Genomic DNA, 24,262 nt, shown 5'->3' with positions numbered 1-24,262 from the left:
TGCAAAACTCCCTCTGTCTTGGAGATACCTGTCGTTTTGTTCTATGTAGACCTTCAGATGATTGCATGAGGCTGACTGACATTACAAAGGGCAATTTGCTTTTTCTATGGCCACAGATTTAAGCACCAGTTCCATGCAAACAAAGTCTACATTGACAGCATTCTCTCTCCACCACAAGTCCACCTTGTCAGCTTGCCACCCACTTGCATGTGCTTGCATATAATCTCCACATAAAGACACAATGAGACCTCACTTCACTCTTTCCTGACTATAACCAAGGATTCCCTGAATCCTTTTCCACAACACAATGAAAAGTCCTTAGATAATGTCTCCTACTTCAGTGCCTATAGCTCCGACTGGAAGATCTAGTTTGGGAGAAGAGTAATCACAGAGCTTTGTAGGAATGTGGGGGCTCTCTGACAAGCTCCTTTCTAGCAGTCATTATGGAAAGTATGTCTTCTGGATCCTCTCAGGTGAATGAGCTGTGGCAATCCATAACATTCCAGTTTCAGCCTTTGAACACCTCCTCCATAAGTCAAGACAGAATGGGTAATTCCAGGCAGTCACTTGGGGCCATCTTTGATCCATTTATTAGCCAACCAAGCTAACAAACTATTACATCCCTTAATAACTCCCTGCACTGCAATACTGCATGTAAAAGTCTATAATCAGTGAGCTCCTACTAATAAAGTCCACCTGATCTGATGCTACATTTCTCCTACCATTATGCCATACTTTTGCTGCTATTCCCTGTATAGTCCAGGTTTCTGTCTGTATCAATCAGAAATCACAAGTGGTTCATTTGGACTGCAGCAGATCTCCTGATTACATGTTTATTTTAGCTATAGAGACCCGCTAGGTTTGGAAGTAATGAGGTAAAATCATGAAGTGTGATGGGGCTGAGTCCTGAGAAGAATCCAGCCTGTCTTGTGTGGCAACTGCCTAAGGAGAGGTCATTATAGTTTGTTAGGGGTTTGGAAGATAGGTATGCTATGGAGGAGGGAGATGTTGCAGTCCCTGGAGCAGAGTAGCTACTTCTGTGCATTGGGAGGCTGCTTCCCTTACGGGTGAGATATCTTCATCAGCCAAAGAAAGCTCTTCTGAACATGGGATTTCAGTGTTCCCACATCCATCAGAGTTCACCTACTTGTCTCCATCTCAATTTATATAATAGCATCTGCTAGTTTCTTAGTCAGTGTACATTCACCTCCATCAAACACACACACACACACACACACACACACACACACACACAAACACACACACACACTCTGAAGCTGGCTATTCATGGTGTGTTTTAATTCACAAATCTGCATCTGCTTTTCAGCAGTACCAACTCTGTGGATTTTAGAGATGCCCCTGTCCTTGGAACACATACAAAACCTTGTGACCATTTACACTGGTGCTTCAGTTAGGAAGCTGAATCCCGAAACCTACCCTTTTCTAGTATCACTCTGTCCAGCAGCAAAAGAAACAGTCACCAACTTTACTGTATTTGTTATTTTTCCAAATTTGTTTAAAAATGGCATGTAGGTGGTCACCCATTCCTTGCTTTTGATGTAGTGATTGGAAAGATTCAATGTAGATATTTTGTGTCTCTCCCTTGGCAGATATACTATGGACCATCAGGGCTGTCTTTATCACTGAAAATAGAGTCATTGGCATGACATAATTCAAACAGATTATAAAACCAGTTCCCAAACATATTTAGAAGATTCATAGTTAAAATACCCTTCTTCTAGAACCATCCCTTCTACCAAAATGTTATGAGTCAAGGATCTTCAGAGAAAAAGAATCTGTAGAACACACATACACATATATGCTTATATATGCACATATACATGTGTATATAATATATATTTATTATTCTCCTTCATCTCTTCCCTTTTAATATATGTAATATAAAATATATTTATATATTATGTATCACACACACGTATATATATTTATTATGAGGAGTTGACCTAACTCCTGTGTTTATGCAGGCTAGTAAACCCAAATTCTGTAGTGTGGCTTCACACTATGGACCCAAAAAAAGTCTTAAACTTGTGCATCATTTCTTCTTACTAGAGGAAATGAGTCCTTTGCTTCTCTTTGGGCCTTTAGATGATGGGATGGGGCTCACTCACACTGTTGGGAGTAATCTATATGCTTTACCTGTGGTTGGCTGACTGAAATGTTGAACTCATACTAAACTGTCACTGAAGCTAAAACAAAGTCCGCCAGTGTTCTTGAGGGCTTTGACAAACCCTGATGCCAGAGCCCTACTCATAGATGCTTAATTCACTGGACCAGGGTACAATTTGACCACCAGATATGCTTAAAGTTCCCCCAGAAATCCGCTTCCAGTGTCAAAGACTTTCTAGATCAATTAAGATGTCTATCATCTGGAGAGGAACCTATCCTTGCACAGGGCCTCTCTAGATGGATTAAAAATGCATCTAATAAGAAAGGAGCAGGAAGGAATGCCACAGTGACCACTTTTGTAATTAAGGGTGCATGTATATCATATAGAGCTGGAGAGGTAGCTCAGTGGATAAATGTTCTTACTGTGTACACATGAGGACCAATGTTTGAATTCCCAGAACCCCAATTAACCACTGGACACAGTCTGTATAATTACAGCACTCATACCTAGAAATGTGAGGGAGAGACAGAAGAGGATTTGGAAACAGAAGAGTAGAAAAACAATAAAAAGGCTGTTTTGAACAAAATAGAAGGTGAGGACTCATACCCTCACATCCAGAGCTGTGCTCTGACCTCCAGACATAAACTGTGGGAAGTGTGTAATTGCACGCCCCCGCGCGCACGCGCACACACACACACACACACACACACACCAAAAAAGACCACGTCCTTTCTCCTCCACAGATTACAAGCAAATTGTTTTTCTCCTTGTTCTTATTGTTCGTTAACATCTTCTATCCTCTCTTATATGAGGCAAATTAAAATCTAAATTTACATTAAGTAAAATAAATGAAACCAAAAATTAATCTTGCAGTTCTATTAGTCACATTCCATGAGCTCAGTGGTTACCCAGGACTAGTACCTAGTATGTTAGGCAACAGAAACAATTCCTGCTTCACAGAAAGGCCTGCTTTATTGTCATAAAGGGAATAACGAACTCGGTGAGTACCAGGTGCTCCATGCCAGAGACTAAAGACCTGGAGATCATTAAGGCACAACCCTGCCCTCCCATAGATTTCTATGCAGTTGAAGGGCATGAGAATGGATAATTATAATAGAAGGCATGTTCACTACACAAATGTTTAAAAGAAAAACAATTGCTTTGTGTTGTATTAGTGATGGTAATGGGATCCAGGGCTATGTATACACAGAACAATGTGCCACTGAGCTACCTCCTCTGTCTCTTCTCTTTTTATTTCTATTTTTTACCTACTTCTTAAAGCATTTAAGAAGCATTTGTGGCCCATTTACACCTGAGATGTTAAAATAATACTTCCATATTCTTTCAAAGACAGAATGTTTATAAGCATAAAGACCACAGGACACCAGGAATAAATGGGGCACCCTTGAAAGACGTAAATTGGCCCGTGGTTGCTTCCTGTAAATTGTGAACCCATATTCCATAGTAAATTCAGGTTAAAGTCTCAAATTAATCTTCAAGAATTGTAACCACACATGAGAAGTATGAATTCTGAGCACAGTTTCCCTCCTGACTGGTCTTGATTTGGAAGAGCTAGGAGGCTTGGCCTTTGCTTGCAAAGTTGACAAAACACAGACATTTACAACCAAAATTCCAATTTTTAGTCCCCCAAGGAGACTAGAACACTACATAAACCCCAGTGGTATATGCTAGCTATCTGTGCAGTCAGTGACCTATCTGGAAGACTCATATGGTAGGACAGTTTGGCATGCATGACATAATTTGCTCTCTTAGAGCAGGACAGCCTATGGAGGCCTGTGGAGGCGATGGACACAAAATTTCCTGTTCTATCTGTCCAGACAAGTCATAAAAAACAGACTCCACAAGCAGATCATATTGATTTCAGGAGTGGGGCCACAACTAAGGAAATGCTGTTCTTCACTCTTGCTGGGGCTATGGACCTAGCCCCTGCATCGAGAACCTTGACAAAGAGATATTTCCTAAATTACATAGTCTTTTTTATCTTGTGCATTCAAGTACTCTTGCTCTATGTCAAGACTCCCTGAAAACCAGGTTTCAGATGAGATGGGTGGCTCTGCAGGGTTCCTTAGCCACACCATCTCTGATTGGTCTGACTGGAGCTGGCTTGGGGTTGGATATGTCGAGACCCTCTGATCTCTAGAGTCAACTGATTCTGGTTGTTAAAGCTCTGTCTCCTACCTTTGCAAGGTGTTTGAAGACTTAGATGAACAGAGAAGCTTGCCTTTTCTAAGAACAGAAATTATCGGAGCCTGCTGACAGTCAGCTGGGTAGCTGGGTAGAGGCCCGCGGATTGAAGAGACAATGAAGAAGACAGAAAAGAGTCGAGAGGTCTGCCGGTCAATGCTGGACAGCCCTGAATTTATTTTACAACCAGCTTACATACAGTTTTGAAGGACAGAGGTAGAACAATGCACAGCACAGGCATTCAACCCCTATCTACCCTGCCTTGCGTCAAGGAGCAGGCAGTTTCATTTTCTATCTCGATGTACCTCCAGCTGGCATCAGCAGCCTGCATCTGGCTAGATAGTGTGTTCCTTCCTGTGGGCTAATCAGGACTTTCTCACAGCCCTTCAAGGAGGCTCTGTGGGATAATCAGGACTTTCTCACAGCCCTGGAGCAAGCAAGCTTGACCTCTATTGACTCAGAATAGACTTCAGATTCAAACTGGGAAACTGAGTCAGTTGTGGGCTCCCACAAGAAATGCTGGAAAGGAGAAATAAAAATAAAGTATGAAAAATCATTTCCTTTTCTGGTAGGGTCTTAGTTGTCCTATAGTTTGAATTCTTGGAAATATATCTTTAATGATAAATGATACTAAGGTAGATTTAATGGTAGTCCCTAAGAAGTATATCAGTATCCTCATCTCTACAACCTAAGAAATTGACCTCATTTGGGAAAAGAATCTCTGTAGATATAAGGAACTTAGGATAAAATCATCCTCACCAGATAGACACAGTAGAAATGTCTTTACAGGAGCACATGGAAGAAAAACACAAACACAGAGCAGGAGTATGTAAAGATGAAGGCCAAGAGTAGAGAGACCAAACACAATCCAAAGGACACCTAGAGCCACCAGGTCCTAAAAGGCAAGCAAGTATATTCCCTAGAGACTGGGGGGATGACAGTCTTACCAAAATGCCTTGGATTCTTGTTTTTTAAAACTGGTGAAAAATTAACTTCTAGTGGTTAAAACCATCAAATCTGCAGTAATTTGCTGTTGCAGCTATTCATAAACAAATGCAAATACTAGGTTAAACATTATCAATTTTTCTGAATTCAAAACCTGGGTCACAGAAAATAGATACCAAGGACCAGTTTCTTGTATGTATCAATTTTGGTTTAACACTAAAAGAATATTGAACAAAATGTCTGGTGCTTATCCAAAGGTGATTTTCTTTCAAGATAATCTAGATTTTGGGGGAGTCCTAGCCTGGTTTCACAGACTTTGAATTTTCATTCTTCAGTTGAAAGCAATGCTATTTTTGACTGCCACAAGAGGTACGTGAGAGAGAATAAAGGGAGTGAAGGGGAGTCTTTCTCTTCAAATGAGTTTTAGACTTTTATGTAGGTTGGATGTTTCTAACTATGGGAATATTTTGACATTTGACACCTGGGGCATTTAAAGGGACTTTCATTGTCTGGTTCTATATTTTCACATTTTAAGCCAAGACAAAACATACAGGAAGGGTGAAATTGCTATTATCCTTCAGGAAATAGGAGACACAGTCTTCTCCATGCATTTAAATTGGCTTCTCTGTATTTTTACACATTTCTAAGGCCCGCAATAAAGAACAGAAATGATACATCCCTGTTATAATCAGCATAAAGTCCCAAGCAAGAAAAGCATCCTTTGTGACTGCAGGTAAATTAAACAATTCTACTTTCAATTTATCCTTACAATGCCATAGTATGGTAGTTAAACATTATTCCTGAACTCTTGCTAGCTGGAGAATTGGTGTCAAATGATTTTTCTCCAAACCAGCCAAAACCTCTGGTAGGAGAGCTCTGTCTCACAGACACACACATTATGAGTCTGGTCCTAAGCATTAATTCACTCATGCTACTCACCTGCTAATAAGATCTTCAGACTCTGCTTCTTCTGAATTGAACACAGAAGTAAACTGGCACCAGAAAATTTGAAGGTGGAAGTTTTTGCAGGAGCATAGGACACCAGTGACATTCCCTTCCCATCCTGTAATAGGTAGCCTCTCTTAGTGTCTTAACCTATTATGTTCTCATTTCCCTCTTAGAATTCAGCTCAGTCTGGGGTGGTAACATAGCATTTGCTAGTATCTCAGCATGGACTTGCCAAGAGTATTTTATTGTGATGGGACATGAGGTTTCTGGAGAACACTAGGTGGCGTTCTTGAGGACAATGAAAGTACTAGAAAGGTTAGTAGGTGTCTTAGTTGGATTTTTTTGGCTGTGAAGAGACACCATGACCATGGCAATTCTTATAAAAGAAAAACAGTTAATTAGTGTGGCCCGCTTACAGTTTCAGAGATTTAGTCCATTATCATCATGTCAGGGAGCATGGTGGCATGCAGGGAGATGTGATCCTGGAGGAATAGCTGAGAGTCCTACATCTTGCAGGCAACAGGAAGTTGACAGAGACACTGGGTGATATCCTGAGCATAGGAAACCACAAAGCCAGCCCCCACAGTGATACACTTCCTCCAGCAAGGCCATACCCACTCCAACAAAGTCATGCCTCCTAATAGTGCCATACCCTATGAGATTATCTGGTGCAATTACATTTAAACTATCACAGTGGGAGTGCTAATCAAGACACAAGGAAGAGAAGCATTACTCTGAAAATATGTTCTTACAAAACTTGGAGAAGCCAGAGTCATAGTGGGTGGCAGGGTGGCTCCAGCTGAAGGAAACACATTTTCATCCAACTATTTTATTCTGGGTATCAAAATGTAGCCATGAAGCATTTTAGGTGCCTTCTAGGTAGCACCTTGGCTAGCTACAATGCTGCTGCTCTTGGTAGGGTCGCAACTCCCTCAGGCTTGCCATTGGCACACACCTGGCTGAATTGCAAATTTCATTATTTTATCTCTTTTCCTAAGGACTTTTTCTGGTCACTGCAGTTTTCTCAGCCAGCTCTGGGCAGCCCTTGAACAGAAACCAATAGAAACTAATGCACAAATAGCTCAAATTCTTTAAAATCTCAAGCTAGCCTGGGATAGCCACAACTTCACAATGCTCTCCTTCAGAAAGTACTCAGAGCCTTCCTATCACTCACACCTTCTTGGTGATTTTTGTGATCAGCTCCAAATAAACACATACTTATCTCCAAGTTTGCTTCTGGGTCAGCCAAACCAAAATGGTTGACACAGTTACTTGTGACCGGAGACTCGCTGCTTAAATGACTGTTGTGTACATCCAAAGGCTTGTTCGTTCAGAACATTAGCTCATCCTTTCAAAAATGGATCAGACTTGGTACACATACAGTTTAGATACATATTTTCTGCCTCAGTTTATGATGTAATTGTTAATCTAAAAATATTTCTAGGTCAACCGTTTTTATTGCAGAAACAACAGTGTTCCAGGGTGCCAAAGTGGAATCAGTAGAAGCTGGAGGAGCATTTAAATCTTCCATACTCAAGGAGAAGTAATGGGTGTTTCTATCTTATCCCTAAATATTAATAGAGCCAAGTGGAGAATGATTTCACCATTCATCTCCATATCAGTGTGATAATGTCAACAAAGCCATATCAAAACATTGGACTTTTGTAAGATTTTTAATCTTCTACTCAGTATACTAAAGATTGTGTGTGTGTATTTTGTTGTTGTTGTTTGTTTGTTTTAGTCTTGTCACACAAAATGCAAAACGTTTTTTAAACTAAAGGAGAAAAGATACCAATGCCAAGATCATACTGACAGTAGGATTGTCTGAGAAACAGCCTTTCTAAGAGTGCTTTCCTAGGGGATAGAAAGATGGCTCATTTGTTACAGTGCTTGCCAGAGGAGCATGAGAACCCAAGTTTCAGCCCATGTTCTTGTCACGGTGGCACACACACACTGATAATACCAGCACTGAAGAAGCAGAGGCAGGGGCATGCTGACCATGTACTCTAGCCAATCAGCCAAACCAAGTTCAGTAACAGACCATGTCTCAAAAATAAGATGAAGAGATATTTTTTTAAAAAAGAAAAAGAATAAAAGCAAAGAATAGGAGAAATCTCAGTGTTAGCTTCTACCCTCTACAGACACATTCATATAATGAATTGTACACCTTCATGCATGTACACACACACACACACACACACACACACACACACACACACACGTGCACACACACAAGAATTCCTCACTAACCAATAATGAAAAGATTAAAAAGAAATTTAAAAGCAACATGCCAAAATGAAAACAAGAGATGATATAAAGCAACAATATGAATGAGAAGGTAGGAACTAAATGAATATAACAGGCCACTCAAAACAAAAGATTCAATGACAAGATCAGCAGTTGAATGCAAAGAAATGAAGAAATAATTGTTCATATATACAAAGGCTACCGACCTTTGTGTGTTAATTTTGAATCCTACTACCTCATTGAAGTGTTGATCAACTAAGGAGTTTCCTGATAGAGTTTTTTAAGATTTTTACGCATAAACACATATCATTGCCAAATAAAAATACTTTGACTTCTTCCCTTCCTATTTGTGTCCCTTGATCTCCTTCAGTTGTCTTATTGCTCTAGCTAAGACTTTAAGGAATTTATTAAATAGGTATGTGGAGAGAAATAACTCTGTTTTGTTCCTGGTTTTAGCTGAATTGCTTTGAGTTTCTTTCCATCTAAGTGGACACAGGCACCCATCCTAACCAAGAAGCTATGTGCAATTGACATACGCGTTCAAAAGAAAAATTTATCATTTTTCTTCAATGGAGCTTCACTGGGTATATTAGCCACACTTCCGAGTAGGTCCCATGACTATCTGTAGATGGCCAAAACAAAATGAATTCAATGGTATTTTTGTAGACTTTTTGTATCATAATTGTTTTGTTTGGTCATTTTTTTTTGTCTTATTAGCCTTTTGCTTGTATATTATGGCTTTCAGTTTAGAGCTTTTGTGGAGTTTATTTTTTTATGATGAGTTTGTGAGTATATGTGATTTTTCTTGTGTTATGGGTTTGGTTTTGTTGTGTGTGTTGTTATTGAGTTGTTTTCTGTTTTGTTTTATTTTGGTTTCTTTGCCTGTTTTCTAAGGAGAGAGAAAGAAGAAGGGGTGTGGTGTTGAGTGGGTAGTTAGGTTGAAAGGATCTGGGAGGAGTTGGGAGAGGGAAAAGTATGATCAGAATATATTATATGAAAAAACATCTTTCCAGTAGAAAAAAAATAAAAGAAAAAAGCTAATTTGAAATTAAGAGTTATTTAACATATTTCTTAAATATCAAAATATGTTCAAATGTTCACATAACTGAAATTATAATTTGTAATTATATATTTTGTGTATTTTTATAATTATAATATATTTTATTATATATTGTATAATTTATAATTATAATTTATAATTTTCTTTCAGAAGTAGCTTTTTTCACTGCTAAAATAAAAATAATCAGTGAATTTGAAAAGGAAACAACATAAATCACCAAATCAGAACATCAAGAGCCAAAGACGAGGTGCAAATAAAAAAGACCAGAACCTCTTAGGGACATGTGATATTCCAGGAAAATCTTTCACATTCCTAGCGTCAGAATCAGAAAGTCTAAAATGAATAAAAAGGAGAAAAACTTCATTTGTCATAAAACCACAAACTTAAAGACAAAGATGGAAGCAAGGATCTTAAACCAGAAAAGATTCATACCAGGATACATTACAGTGAAACTTCTGAACACTAAGATCACAAAGAATCTTAGGTCTTAGAAGCAAGCAGGAAGTAATGACGTACTACAAACAGGAGAAACACGACTCAAATGGCAGAAAAGTTCTTTCTAAAAACTTTTCTATTTTTGAGAATTTCAAACATGTATATAATGTTATTATGATCATGTACAATCCTAATTTTATTTTTCCAGCTTCTCCCATATCCCTTCCAAACTGCCCTTTCCCATCTTCATGTCTTCTTTGTTTACTTGCTTTTGTTTTTTGATAGCCCAGTTAGTCCAGCTGCTGCTGTTCATATATACACAGGTGTAGGGCATTCACTGGAACATCAGAAATCTATTAATGACCTCACCCTCAAAAAGCATGATTCTCTGTTCTCCAGCACCCATCTACTGCTAATACTTCATCAATAAGGGGTGGGGCCTTCAGATCATCTATCCCATCATCTATATTGAGACTTTTGTCTGGCTTGATCTCGTACAGCTCTTGAGCTAGTAAACCCAGCTGCTGGGAGTCCGTGATTGCAATAGCCATGTCGTGTCCAGCAGGAAGCACTCACAGAACCACTGCCCATCCCCCAGTTCTTATGTTCTTTATAACTTTCCTCCATGATGTTCCCTGAGGCTTGGTGGTGGTGGTGGTGGTTGTGGGGTGATCATGGATGTCTCATTGGAGGCTGAGCACTCCATCACTTAGTTTCAGCACCTTGACCCTTACACCTCTCTGCACTCTACTGTCCACTGTAGAGAGAAGTTTCTGTGACCATGGTTGAATGCAAGCATAAATATTTAGAAGTTACTTTGACAGCATGGTTGTTTGGTAAAGTAACAATAACAGTTCTACCCTAGGTCCTACAGTCTCAACAGCCATGAACTTTAACCAGGATTACAGTACCAGGCACTCCCTGAGGCATCTACATTTGTGGATAAATACCATTTTAAAGACCCACTGCTGATATCACACTTCATTCTGAGAACTGAATGTTTTATTCTTAACTTTGGAAGCAAAGCACGGCTGTCTGTTATGATCACGGCAATTTTACTTTCTATTGGAAGTTCTAGCTACAGCAAAGAGATGAACAGATTATAAGGAAATGGAATATACTGTCCACGTTTACCAGTGTCATGATGATCAGCATAAAGAACCCAAAAGTATCCATCAAAACTTCTAGAATAAGTAAATTCAGTAAGGCTGTAAGATGCAAGATTAGTATGCAGAAAATCATTTTTATTTCCATATAATAGCAAGGAGCACACTGAAACCGATATTTTAAGAAGGAAATTCCTAGGGATAAATCTAGCATTGCCTGTATAGGAGTTGCATGTTGAAAATTACAAAATGCCAAGGAATACAGTTTAAGAAGCTATAAGTATCTAGTGAAATCATACACTTTTGCAAATTGAAATAATGTAATAAAAATGTTAATTCCTTTTAAATTGATATGAGAAGAAAACAAAAATAAAACCTATTAATTCCCAGGGATAATCTTTGCAGATTCAAACAAGATTCTAAAATGTACTTGGAAAGACAACAAAACTTCATGAAATAACTGAATTTCTCATGAAAATGAAGCATGACTTGGGAGTTATCACTTCCTAATGGGGTAGGAAGGATCACCCCCATCATAAGATAGAGCAGCAGTGGCCAATACAATATGATGCTAAGGTTGGAAAGGAAATAAAAAATACTGGTGTTTCTTCCAGAGACCTGGGATGGATTCCCACCACCCACCACCCACATGGTGCCTCACAGGTGGCTGTAACTCCAGTTGCAGGGGGTTGTGGTGCAAAGACATTTATGTACAGGCAAAATCCATAAACATCAAATATTTTTAAATGATTAAAAAATGACTCTCAACTTTAACCTCACCTAACAACTCAAAATAAATTTAAATGCAAACTATAAAATGATTAAACATGGTGCTGGAGAGATGGCCCAATTGTTAAGAACACTTGCTATTCTTGTAGAGGACCCAGATGTGGTTTCCACATCTTCATCAGGCACCTCACAACCTCCTACAACTTTAGCTTTGGGAATCTGACACCCTCTTCTGGCCTCTGCAGGCACCTCTACTCATGTAGGAATACCCACATAAAGACACAAACATACACATAATTAAAATAAAGTAATTTTTTTAAAAATACTGAATGTATTACTACCTTGTTATTTATGCTTTATGTTTGAAGGGCTTCACAATGCATTCAATTTACTAGTGATCTTCTTAGTGAACAACCTACTAATGAGAGCTCAAGCCCCAAGACCCTTCAGAGAGGAGACCAGAAACTACTCTTACAGTGACAATGCCGAACCAGGTAAGATATGGAAACACATTTAAAACTGATTCAAGTCAACTAATATACCAGCAGTGATCACAAAGCAGGTAACATTTTTTTAAAATCTACGGTAAACGAAGAATTATTCATTTTACATCTTTTCATGAGGCCTTCATTCAGTCTTCTTGTTTGTTTTCTGTAGGGATGATCTCTGTCATTTGTTGATATGTGGATATTGCCAGTCTCTTTTATCATTCTGCAAATTGCATTTACTCTTAACAATAACTGTGAGCATTAGTACGTACAGAACACAATTTCCCATCCCAGATGTACTGCTTTTCTCGTCGCTACCACCAAATACTTGACAAAAAGCAACTCTAGGGAGGATTTATTTTGGCTTTCTTTAAAGGGGACACAGTCTGTAATGGAGGAGAAGGCACGGTGGTAGAAATGTCTACTAGCATTGATGACTGAAGCTTGAGAAGAGATCATGGTCTACTACATGCCAGTGTATCAAGAAGCTCAGAGAAACTGTGGTGGAAATCAGAGCTGAGAGATAGTCTCTAAAGCCTCTCCTCAAGAGATCTCCTGCCTCCAGAGAGGCCTCAGCTCCTAAAAGTTCCACAGCCTTCCCCAAACATCACAATCCACTGCTAATTGAGTGTTTAGATACACGAGTTTTTGGAGACATCTTAAATTCAAACCACAACTAAAAGGAATGGAGAGACCAGTGGCCTATCTTGTTCTCATAACCATGGCACAGTTTAGTATTCAGGATCTTAGAATCCCTGGGGAGTTCCCAGAATACGGCCACATCAAACAGTGGGAATTAACTATAGCTATTTCAGAAGTAGAGCATACACATTAGAAGAAGCAGTATTTTTACTTCATCCTTAAGTAGCCAGGCACTTGGTAATGTGTATGTGCTAAAAGGCAGCTGGTGCCCTTTAATTCTTCAGACCCCAGTCTTGTTGAATATCAGCAGCTTTGTTTCTTTCACTTAGATTTTTCACAGCCATGTTTTACCACCAGAAATCCTGGAAACACAATCTCAAGGAGATGTGACATCACCAATAAAAGTGCCGGACCATGTCACGTCGAGGCAGTCAAACTCCACAAGCCCAGTGACAGACCAGGTAATCTCTGCTTCCCTCAGAACTGTGAAGTGCCTGGCAGCAGCTCACTGAGCTGTTCTGACAGGCTCGGCCCTTCCACAAACCCTAGAGCTAAAAAAGAACCAGCTGAAGAGACTTCCTCAGGGATCACCAATGTGACCATTTTTCACAGTATAGAAAGAAATTGTGTATTTTTGAGAAATGGCAAAAGCATGGCTGAAAGTAACTTTTGAAGCCGCAGGTGAAAACTTTGGGGACCACTTGGTAGTTGTGAGGTTTTTGGTTTTGGTTTTGTCTTGTCACTATAAGAAATACTGAGCTAGGCAGTTGTGGCACATGCCTTTAATCCCAACATCAGGAGGCAAAGACAGGTAGGTCTTTTTTGAGTTCGAGGCCAGCCTGGTCTACAGAGCTCGTCTGGGACAGCCAAAGCGACACCAAGAAATACTTTCTTGAAAAACAAAACATAAAAAAAAGAAATACCTGAGAAAAATTAAGCCATAATGAGAAAGGTTCATGCTGGAGGCTATTATTTCGGAGGCTTCAGGCCATAGTTGTTTGGCCTCATGACTTTTGGGAGAGTGACATGGCAGTGCTTCATGACAGAAATGTGTAGCACAAGAAACATGCTCACCTGGTGGTGGCCTGAGAACAGAAAAAGAAAAGAGAATTGTGGGCTCATAATGCCCTCTTCAAGAGCAAGCTCCCAGCTTCTTCCCACTAGATCCTCCTAAAGGCTACACCACCTCCTAACATGCTATTGAAGATTTAGGCCAATCACACTTACTCTAGGCTTTTGGGTGAACATTTCTAAACCATGGCATTCTTCTAGCTTGCTATTCTATTGCTATGATAAAAATGCCATGACCAAAAGCAACTTGAAGAGGAAAGGAAATATTTGGCTTACAGGCTAGAGTCTAGCATTGAGCTGAGCCAAGGCAGAAACTCAAGAAGTAACCTGGAAGCAGTAACTGAAGCAGAAACCATGGAGGAATACTGCTTACTGGCTTTCCTTCTCTGCCTTGCTCAGTTACATTTCCTATAAAACATGGTACCACCTGCTTAGGGGTGGCACCACCCACAATGAACTAAGCCCTCCTATATCATTTAGCAATTAGGAAACTGCTCTGCTGACATGTCCACAGGCCAATCTGGAGGCAGTTCCTCAGCTGAAATTCCCACTTCCCAGGTACTCCAGTTTGTGTCAAGTTGCCAAAAAAGTAACCAGTACAGACACTCTTTCAAAGTACTTACGTTTTATTCCTAAGGTAAAAGAGAGTTTCTAAGAGGAAAGGGTGGCAAATTAGTGTGTTTATGCAAGATGTAGGTATAACTATGCAAAGAAACACATAACTAGGTCATGTTTGTGCAGTATTATTTTTAGGAGCCCAATCTGGTCATCGTGGAGAGTGGAAGGAAAATTAATGGCAAGGAGATAGGGAAATACAGTTATTTCAGTGCAAGATAAGAATCTTTTACAAAATGTAGGAGGAGGACAGTTTTGTTTTTAGTTGTGTGAATTTAGGACTTGAAGGATATAATGGGTGTTAGGGAAGAAGGATTGTGCCTGTCCTTCAGATCTTGGCTTCCTTAGTGGAAGCAATTTGATCAGCCAAGCTCCCATGATTCACCTCCAGGATGCTTTTCAGGTCTGTATTCCAAGAAGGAAAACTTAAACCCCAGTTGCTACCCTGAATCAGCTACTCTTTAGCCATGCCTCTGTTAAACACTGTTGGTATCCATGCCTGATTCCCTGTTCTGTTCAATCCCATTCGGAGCACTAATGGCCTCTTGCCCGGCTCCTCTTAGATTTCTAAGGGCCCAAACTCTTCACTTCCAGCCTTTGTAGTCCGCTTTCATTTTCCATTCAAGCCTCTTGAAATCAAACATATTGCCTCATGCTAAACATATCTGGCACTGTTTCTAAGATGAACATAGTAACAGTTACAAGCCTACCTTCCCTCCAGACTGTGACCCCGCCCATTCAAAGGGTTTCTTATGGGAGCAGCAGGCTGGGGTCAGGGCAGAAATCTGATCCCAGTTAAAACTCAAGGAGTTCTAAGGTTCCCAGCAGGCACATGTCCTCAGGCATGTGGTCTGGGGAGAGATCATTGGAAGGTCCTGACAAGTGCACATCATTTTAGGAATTCTTGGCTGGTGTCCTGCTGATAGGTCTTATAGAGGACAAGTCCGCACTGAGAGGACTCCCCCTTTGTGTGATGGATTACAGAAAACATTGCTACAGAGAAAACAGAGGAAGAAAGCCAGATTTTACCAGCTAAGTCATTTTCAGCAAGCCACCGTGTGTCTGGCTGGAAAGTAAGTGGGCTCCAAAAACAGCGTTAGCAGTGATCATTCTTTCAACAACAGGTGGCATCTTTGCCTGTATTGACGTTAGCAAAGAAAAGAGAGATCAAAGAATGTATGTCAGTGTTCTTAAAATGTATAGATTTCTGGGGCTGGAAATCTAGAGAGGGTTCAGTAGTCAAAAGGCCCTCTTGTAAAGGACCCAATTTTGGTTCCCAGCAACCACACTGACTGGCTCTCAACTACTTGTTCCTCCAGTTCTTGGGGATCCACAGGCTACACTTGTGCATGCATCTACAGAGATACACACACACACACACACACACACACACACACACACACACACACACACAGAGAGAGAGAGAGAGAGAGAGAGAGAGAGAGAGAGAGAGAGAGAGAGAGAGAGTTAAAAGTTAAATCTTTAAAAAAGTATACCTTTCCTTACAATACTTAATACCAATGAGCATCTATTCTCAATGCCTCTTGAAGCTTTCTCCCTTCCAATGCCAAGCAACCTGCTCCAGTGTGTTTTGCTCTTTCACCTTACGTCTTCCATGATCAGCCTTTAAAAGCATAGCCACATGCCCACTCCCAACATACCTAGATCCTCCTCATGTGCTTGTTCTGTATGTGGCTGTTATTACCAATTGATTTGTCATATAATTTATATTTATTTCCTTATTTGGTGCCACCCCATGCCTCACCCCCACTGCCACATACAAGACCATAAGACCCACAAGGACTGGATATTTCTCATTATTTTCGTCACTGTAGGTTTATTTTTTCACCTAGAGAAAGTCCCAGCATAGAGAAAACATTCAATAAATATTTAGTGTGACCACACTGCTGCTAAACGCAACCATACACAGGCACTGTAGACCACAGTGGTGTGCTTTAAAGGGGCTTACCATTGTTTGAGGTATCAGTTGAGTCTTCTGGTTTTACTCAGGATGAAATGTGAAGGATGAGAAGAATCTCTGCTCAAGGAGGTAGAAGGCAGACAGAGGAGGAAGAGGAGCATAAAGCTCAGGTTGGCTGAGAAGAACATCAGCCCAGGATCTGAGGGGTATTAGAAAGAAGGGAGAGAAAAGGGTCACCTGAGGGGCAATGTTAAGGCTTTTATCAAATATTAAAGGGGTTTTGATCAGAAATGAGACAATTGGAGCTTGGGCTATTTGGACTGCCAGGGATTCACAAGATACTAGAACACATCAAGGAAGAATGAGTTGTCAAGTACATTGGTTCTCCAACTTGCTCATCTCTGCCATCCTTGCCACTCTGAAAACTATTGAAGACTCGAAAGTGCTTGCATGTATACATTATCTATTGATATTTGCCTCCCTCATTTGAAATTATTGGGAAATTTGAGACACACATAATTCCTTTAAAAATATTAGGCCCGTTGAATATGATGGTGCATGCCTGTGCCCCTAGCTACTTGGGAAGCTGAGACAAGAGGCTGAAATATCAAATCCTTGTTGGACAATTTAGAGAGGCCAGGCCTTAAATAACTGGCTAAATAAAATAAAATAAATAAATAAATAAATAAATAAACAAACAATGCTAAGGGGGTTGCTCAGCTGCAATTGCCTAGTGTGTGTGTGTGAGACCCTGAGTTCAGTACCACCAAAAAAAGGAATAAAAAATAACCATAATCATTTAATATTAGCCTCAAACATTTTTAAATGAGAACCTGAGTGTGTGTTTCAGAACTTTAGTCACATGAATCATGTTGCTTTATATTTTGGCCACTTCATAAGTGGGTTTTAAAACATGGGTAGACTTTAATGGTTGCTTTTGAAACTAATGTGCAGGAATATTATGTGTCACACAGCACACTGAAATTTCCACTGTGCATTCATGAGAGAGTGAAAGCATTAAATACCATGCAGTATTATCATTGTGCCCTTTACCTATGTAGGCTTGGCTCCAAGGTACTGAATAGATCTCTAAAGCCACACATAGTACCCAACCCTATATATTATATTTATTCCTAGCCATATATACCTACGATAAGTTTAAAGTATAAATTAGTCACAGTAAGAGACTAACAGTAGCTAAAAAAATGAAATAGGATGATTATAACAATACCCTGAGGTAACAGTTGAGAGTTACTTATTTCCACAGCTATTCAATTAGTGTTTTCTGACCTAAGAATGACTGCAGGTAACTGAAACCTCAGAATGTAAAGCCACAGATAAGGAGTTTTGTTGTGCTACAAGAATAACATTAGTGCCTTCTGGGACTCTTTCTGAGACGATCCCAAAGACCCTTGGGTGCTGAGCCACACTTTAGGGCAGTGGTTTTCAACCTGTGGGTCATGACCCCTTTAGGGTCACATGACCCTTTCATAGAGTCACATAAGACCATCAGAAAATGCAGGTATTTACATAACAATTCACAACAGTAGCAAAATTACAGCTATGAAGTAGTGTTAAACATGAGGAACTGTATTAAAGGGTTCCAGCATTAGGAAGGTTGAGGACCAGTGCTCTGTTTTGTCTTCTGTTGCCCATTTGAGAAGATACCTGGGAAAACCAACCTACCTGCAACAGCAGCCCAGGCCAACCCCATTGCACTGTGCCTTCTGTAAATAAGGTCCTACGTGGGGGAATTTTTAAAAGGTAAATCACGGATGCATCATCCTTTTATTGTTTCTCAGTGGTGCAATAGGTAGGAGCACTCTTTACAATCCACATAAACTAGAAAATAAAATAGCAACTCAAAGTGCTAGCCTTTTATGAACAAATTATCCCATGTGTCTTATTAAGGATGCCACCATAAGCTTAAGTTGAGCCAAAAGAGCCAAAGAGATTGAGTCTGTCCCTGTCGTTCTACTATTCTTACCTGTCACGTGATAACTGGTTTTGGTTCCCTTCACCCAAGTCACTCAAAAATTCTAACATTACACCCTGTGTGTCATATAGATACCATCTACATTGGTGACTTCTGTTGGCTTGTTTTTGTTTTTACCTTTTGAGACAGGCAGTCACTCTATAGCTTCAGCTTTCCTTGTATCCATGAAAATTGCTGCACCTTAGCTGGGATTACAGGAGTAAGTCACATTGGTGATTCTTTGTAACGTTTATGATGTTTGGAAGAAAGGCATAGCTGTCTGAGCTACGCTGCTCCATATGTAATTTACCATCAGTCTCAATCACCGAGAAATACTCCCGGGAAACTGCATTGATTTTTAAGTCGTTAGCTGAGACCTGGAACTGTGCAGAGAAGAAAAACTCAAGCTAAAGAAGAAACATTATCAGGCAACCTAGCACTTCTCTTTTAAAAGTATGTAGGGCTTTTTTTTTTTTTTAATTGGTCCAAAGTTTCCACTTTGTGTTCATGCCTCTGAAGTCTTAAATTAGTGTCATTATTATCCATTAGTTTCTATAATGAAAGCTATTTTGTATCATTTCTATCTGTGACTGAACAAAATTTAAATTGCTGTAGGATTTAGACTTCTGAAATAGCATGGTGTTTTCAGATCCACAATAGCCAGGTGTCAGATCAGGCCGCTTCAACTCAAAATGATTAGTGTTTTGTGAGGGATGGATGAGAAATTGCTGGGCTAAGCTAATCAAGGGAAAACTAACCAAGAGTCAAGGTGGGTTTTAATTAATTACAATGCTCTCTCACTAAAGAGAGGTCTTTGAGAAAGTAATCAAAGGAGTCTCCCATATAGGGTGTTTGTTCTCTTAAAATAATATTTCAAACAGAAATGCCTCCATTGGTCTTCAGACCATCTCCAGATAGCCGTGAGATGCATTTCTGTTAATTTTCTAATTATTATCCTCTCTGTTGTGTGGAAACACACACATACAAAAAAAAATCCAACAACTAAAGTCTAGATTTTAGAATATATTGCAGTGTGCAGGAAAGTAGACAAACACCCTTGGTGGGTTGCAGACACTTAAAATTGACAGACAGGTGGGAGAGCTTCAGAGTGGAGAGAACGGGAGGCGTCTGGTGAGAGCTGGTGACAGCCTGGTGGCCGGGAAGCTGCAGGATGATGTCTAGAGTGTCTTGTTTAGCAGATGAGGAGCACATGTCTGTCTGTGTCTTGCCTGGATCACATGAAAGGAAGTGAAGACAAGTCCAGGACTACCCTTTCTGCATTTCCAGATGTTACCCCTGAATCAGCTACGGTATTGACACCTGACACGCGCTTGCTGGAATGGGGTAGGGATGGAAATGGCCCTGCTCTATAGCAAATCCCAGCACACCTCTCTCTAAGCTTTTCACTGTATGTCGGTATCTGCAGTCTGGGCTTCCTTCCATCCTTCTGAAAAACAGCTTCTGTTTATTGGTGGTTGCAATGTTTTACACTGGAGTGGGCACTTGGACATCATCATCTTATGAAATCCTCTGAGCTGACCTGAGGTATGATGCTATCATTCTTACCTTACAAATGGGAAAGTGCTTCCGAGTTAACTGTCTTGTCTGAGTTACTTGCACTAAGCAACTATGTAAACCAGGGAAACTCACATTCTATCCTGATGCCTTTCACCAAAGACAAAAACACTTCCCCCCAAACATGTTATGAACAGAGCAGAAAAACCTCCCACCCACCCACCCCGCCCCTGCCAGGGAAAAAATGCTAGCTACACCACGTGAAAGGAGAAACAATAAAGAGAAACACCCATATGCAGGACTCATGAAAGGAAACTAAAATTAGAGAGTGGACTGAAGGAGAAGCAACCTCAAAGCCAGCCCACATAAATTATCATTTCACTGGGAAGGCATGAACAGCACTTCGCTGTGGTGAGAGGGACAGAGAACATCTTATTCCCTGAGTAAGCAAGTTACCATTATCCACTGTTGGGGAAAATAAGTACAACAGCCTTTTAGATGTGCTGAGAGGAAAATGATTGTCTTGGGTGTTTCCAGCCCAAAAGTAAAAGAAAACAAAAGCCAAAAGTACATCTGAGTCTAAACTGTAGGGAAACAGGCACACACTGGTAGTCACTTAGAAAATGGTTTGAATATTTTTAATATTCAAAGATTAGGTAAAATGGGTACACTGAGGAAAAGTCCCACATGAGAGAGAATAAAGAAACAGGGGATCTAGACATGATAATGTCACCAGTGATGAATGCTTGAGAAATGGAAATTATAATGACTTTGTCTGAATATTGCTCATTGAGTACTGGATTATCACACTGAGCCTCGTAGATATGGAAAATTATTATATATCTCCTTCTATTTATGGTGTGTGGGGGGGGACTATATTCTTATGAAATACTAAAGAGTCTTTGGGGAAAAGGGGCATGATACGTACAGCTTACTTCCAAAAGTTCAAGGATCAAGGAAAATTCTAAATAGAGAGGAGGTCTAGGTATACCAAACCACATCTATGAAGGTATCAATATTTCAGGAAAGCTTGGTTACATTTTCTATTAAGGTAGTTTTATGTGGCTAAAAAAAGTAAGTTGTTAGAGAACTGGCCTGCACTTTTAGTGAACAGGTACCGTTATTACTGCCAACAATTAACAAGAGACAGGGCCATCTCTATTTGGCCCTGGAGCCTGTCCTTTTCCCTAGTCCTTCACACCTTCACTCCATCTTTCAGACTTTTCAAAATTGAGATAATTCATGAGAAGGTTTATATGAAGTATGAAATGCCAAGCGTTTGTGAATGATAGTGAGCTTGTGAGTGAGCTCAGCTATTTCTGCAAAATGATTAGATGACCTTCATCCAGACCATGAAATGAGTTGTCGAAGCTCAGAAAGTAGAACTGAGGAGTCGAGGTCAGGGGCAAAACATGTTTCAGCTCCATCTGCTGGTCTTGGAACTGTGGAAAAGTCTGGTCTCTTACTTTCTGACATGTTTCTCTGTTGTAAAATATTATTTTAAAATATGTTACATTTGTTTATGCTGTGGAACATTTGTTTAATAATGCCAAGAGGTGTTGCATTCTTTTATGCTGCATTTGTTTAACACTGTGGAGCTGTGTTAGTTTGCCTGTCTAAAACACCTGATGGTCTAATAAAGAGCTGAATGGCCAGTAACAAAGCAGGAAAAAGGATGAGGTGGGGCTGGTAAGCAGAGAGAGTAAATAGAAGGAGAAATCTTGGGGGTAGGGGGAGAAAGAGCAAGAGAACAAGGAGAGGAGGATGCTAGGGGCCAGCCACACAGCCACACAGCCAGCTACAGAATAAGAGCAAAAGTAAGATATACAGAAGTAAGAAAATAAAAAAGCCCAGAGGCAAAAGGTAGATGAAATAATTTAAGAAAGGCTGGCAAGAAACAAGCAAGCTAAGGCTGAGCATTTATAATTAAGAATACGCCACCATGTGTGGTTTATTTGAGAACTGGGTGGCGGGCCCTCCAAAAGAGTAAAAGAGAAAAAACAAAACAAAACAAAAAACCATTTCTCCATGCCTGTTTAGTGATGCTCCTTGAGGCTGAGCTGTGACTCCCCAGATCTGCTGGTGGCTTGCTTCTGCAAGGCAAGCGCTGACTGGATGCTGGCAAGCCTAAAGGCCACCAACAGCATCTGTGCGTCATCTCTCCCACAGCTGATGTTGCAGATGGCATCTCTCTTGTGTCTGATGCAAAAACTTATTTTCTTTCCCATTTGAAATACAGAAGGGAAGGTGGGCAGGGGGCCTTGGGTGGCCTAAGGACTTGATTCCCACATACACCTAAACAGAGTCTCTAAGGCTGTTTCTTCATAACGGGTATTTCTATTTGCTTAATAATACTTCCAAGAGTTTTAAATTGGAATCTGGGATGATGATACTGTATTTCATTTGAAATTTAAGATGATAACTTCAATTTCTGTGAAGAATTGCATTGGAATTTTTATTTGGTTTACATTGACTTAGTAGATTGCTTTTGGTAAGGTGGCCATTTCCACAATATTAATTCTACCAACACATGAACATGGGAGATCTTTCCATCTTTTAGTACCTTTTTCAGTTTCTTCACAGACACTGAAGATACCATCTTAAATTTCAAATGAAATATAAGAGACCTTGAATAGGCAAAACAATCCCAAATAATAATAAACTGTTGGAGATATCATCATCCCAGATTCCAAGTTATACTATAGAGCTACATTAATTAAAAACAGCATTGTGGTGGCAATAAAAACAGACACATTGATCAATAAATAGAATTAAGGACCCATATATAAGCCAAAACTCACACAGCCATCTGGTTTTAAACAAAGAGTCGGACAATGCATACTGGAGGAAGGGCACCATCTTCAACAATTGGTAGTAGTCAAACAAGATGGCTACATGTAGAAGAATGAAACAAATCCTACCCTCACAAATTTCAACACCCTGGGGATCAAGAACCTCAAACCAGATACCCTGAATCTCATAAAGGATGAAGTAGGACACCTACTGGAACTCATTGGCACAGGAAAGAATTTTCTGTACAGGACTCAATAGTGCAAGCATTAATATCAGCAACTGCAATATGGAACCAAATGAAACTAAAAAGCTTCTGCTAGGCAAAGGATACCATCTCGCCAGAGAAACGGCATCCTAAGGAATGAGAAAAAGTTGTTACCAACTATGCAACTTACAAACACTATCTAGAAGAAAGAACTGGAAAAAAAAAAAAGAAAAGAAAAACCAAACATCAAGAAAACAACAACCCAATCAAAGATGGGGCATGGAACAAAACTAAGAGATCTCAAAAGATGAAATATAAATGCCTGAGAAATAGGATTTTTTTTAAGTGTTCAACATGCTTAACTGTTAGGGAATCACAAATTAAAACTACTTTTAGATTTCATCTTATTCCATTCAGAATGGCTAAATTAAAAAAAATTAGATAACATGCTAGTGTGGCTATGGGGAAAAGGAAACATTTAATCAGTGCAACCTTTACAGCCACAAAGGAAATCAGTGTGGAACTTCATCAAGAAACTACTAATAGATCTGCCACATGATCTTGTTACACCACTCTTGGGCATATAGCCAAAAGACTGACTATCTTACTAAGGAGGTGGGTAGTTCATTGCTGCTCCATTCACAACAGACAGGACACAAACAGCCTAGATATCCCTCCGACTGATGAACAGATAATTAAAATGTGGTACATTTATACAATGGAATATTATTCAGCTGTTAAGAAAAAAGAAGTTATGAATTCACAGAAAAGTGGATGGAACTCACACAATCATGCTGAGAGGGAACATAGACCTAGAAAGAGAAATGATCCATACTTTTTCTCATTTATGTATGTTAGCTTTAAACCTTTAGAGATGTATGCTTTATTTGGAATATTCATAGAGTTCAGAAAATTAGTGAAGGGTCCTGGGATTTAGGGGAGGGTATTTAGGGAAAAGAAAAAAGAACATATTATATAAAAAGGGAATCCTAATAAAGGGACAGGAAGGATTAAATGGAGTGGGAGATGGGAGGATATTGTGGAGGAGGGAATATGGGAAGGTATCATTAACCCTAAGGACCTCATGAAAACCACTACTGCAAAGTCTTCCAAGTCTTCCTGTCACTTAAACACACATGTATCTAAAAAGATCTTAAATGGAATTACCCTATAATGGAGTCACAATGCCCCTACTAGACATGACCAACTAATAAGTGAAAACTCCAGTGTCAAG

The 24,262-nt window shown here is 39.7% G+C and overlaps 1 long non-coding RNA gene across 1 annotated transcript; it reads right to left on the bottom strand.

The window, feature by feature from the left end:
• Positions 1–14,420: 14,420 nt before the first annotated feature.
• Positions 14,421–20,213, bottom strand: LOC114690835. Its single transcript, XR_005090141.1, has 3 exons — positions 18,654–20,213; positions 16,589–16,739; positions 14,421–15,756 (listed from the first exon to the last, which is right to left on the bottom strand). It is a non-coding gene; the product is annotated as an uncharacterized LOC114690835 (long non-coding RNA).
• Between the last annotated feature and the right edge of the window lie 4,049 nt (positions 20,214–24,262).

This window comes from Peromyscus leucopus, chromosome 16_21 (genome assembly GCF_004664715.2).
Source record: "Peromyscus leucopus breed LL Stock chromosome 16_21, UCI_PerLeu_2.1, whole genome shotgun sequence".
Classification (NCBI taxonomy): Eukaryota; Metazoa; Chordata; class Mammalia; order Rodentia; family Cricetidae; genus Peromyscus; species Peromyscus leucopus.
This window is presented reverse-complemented; position numbering and strand designations above follow the sequence as displayed.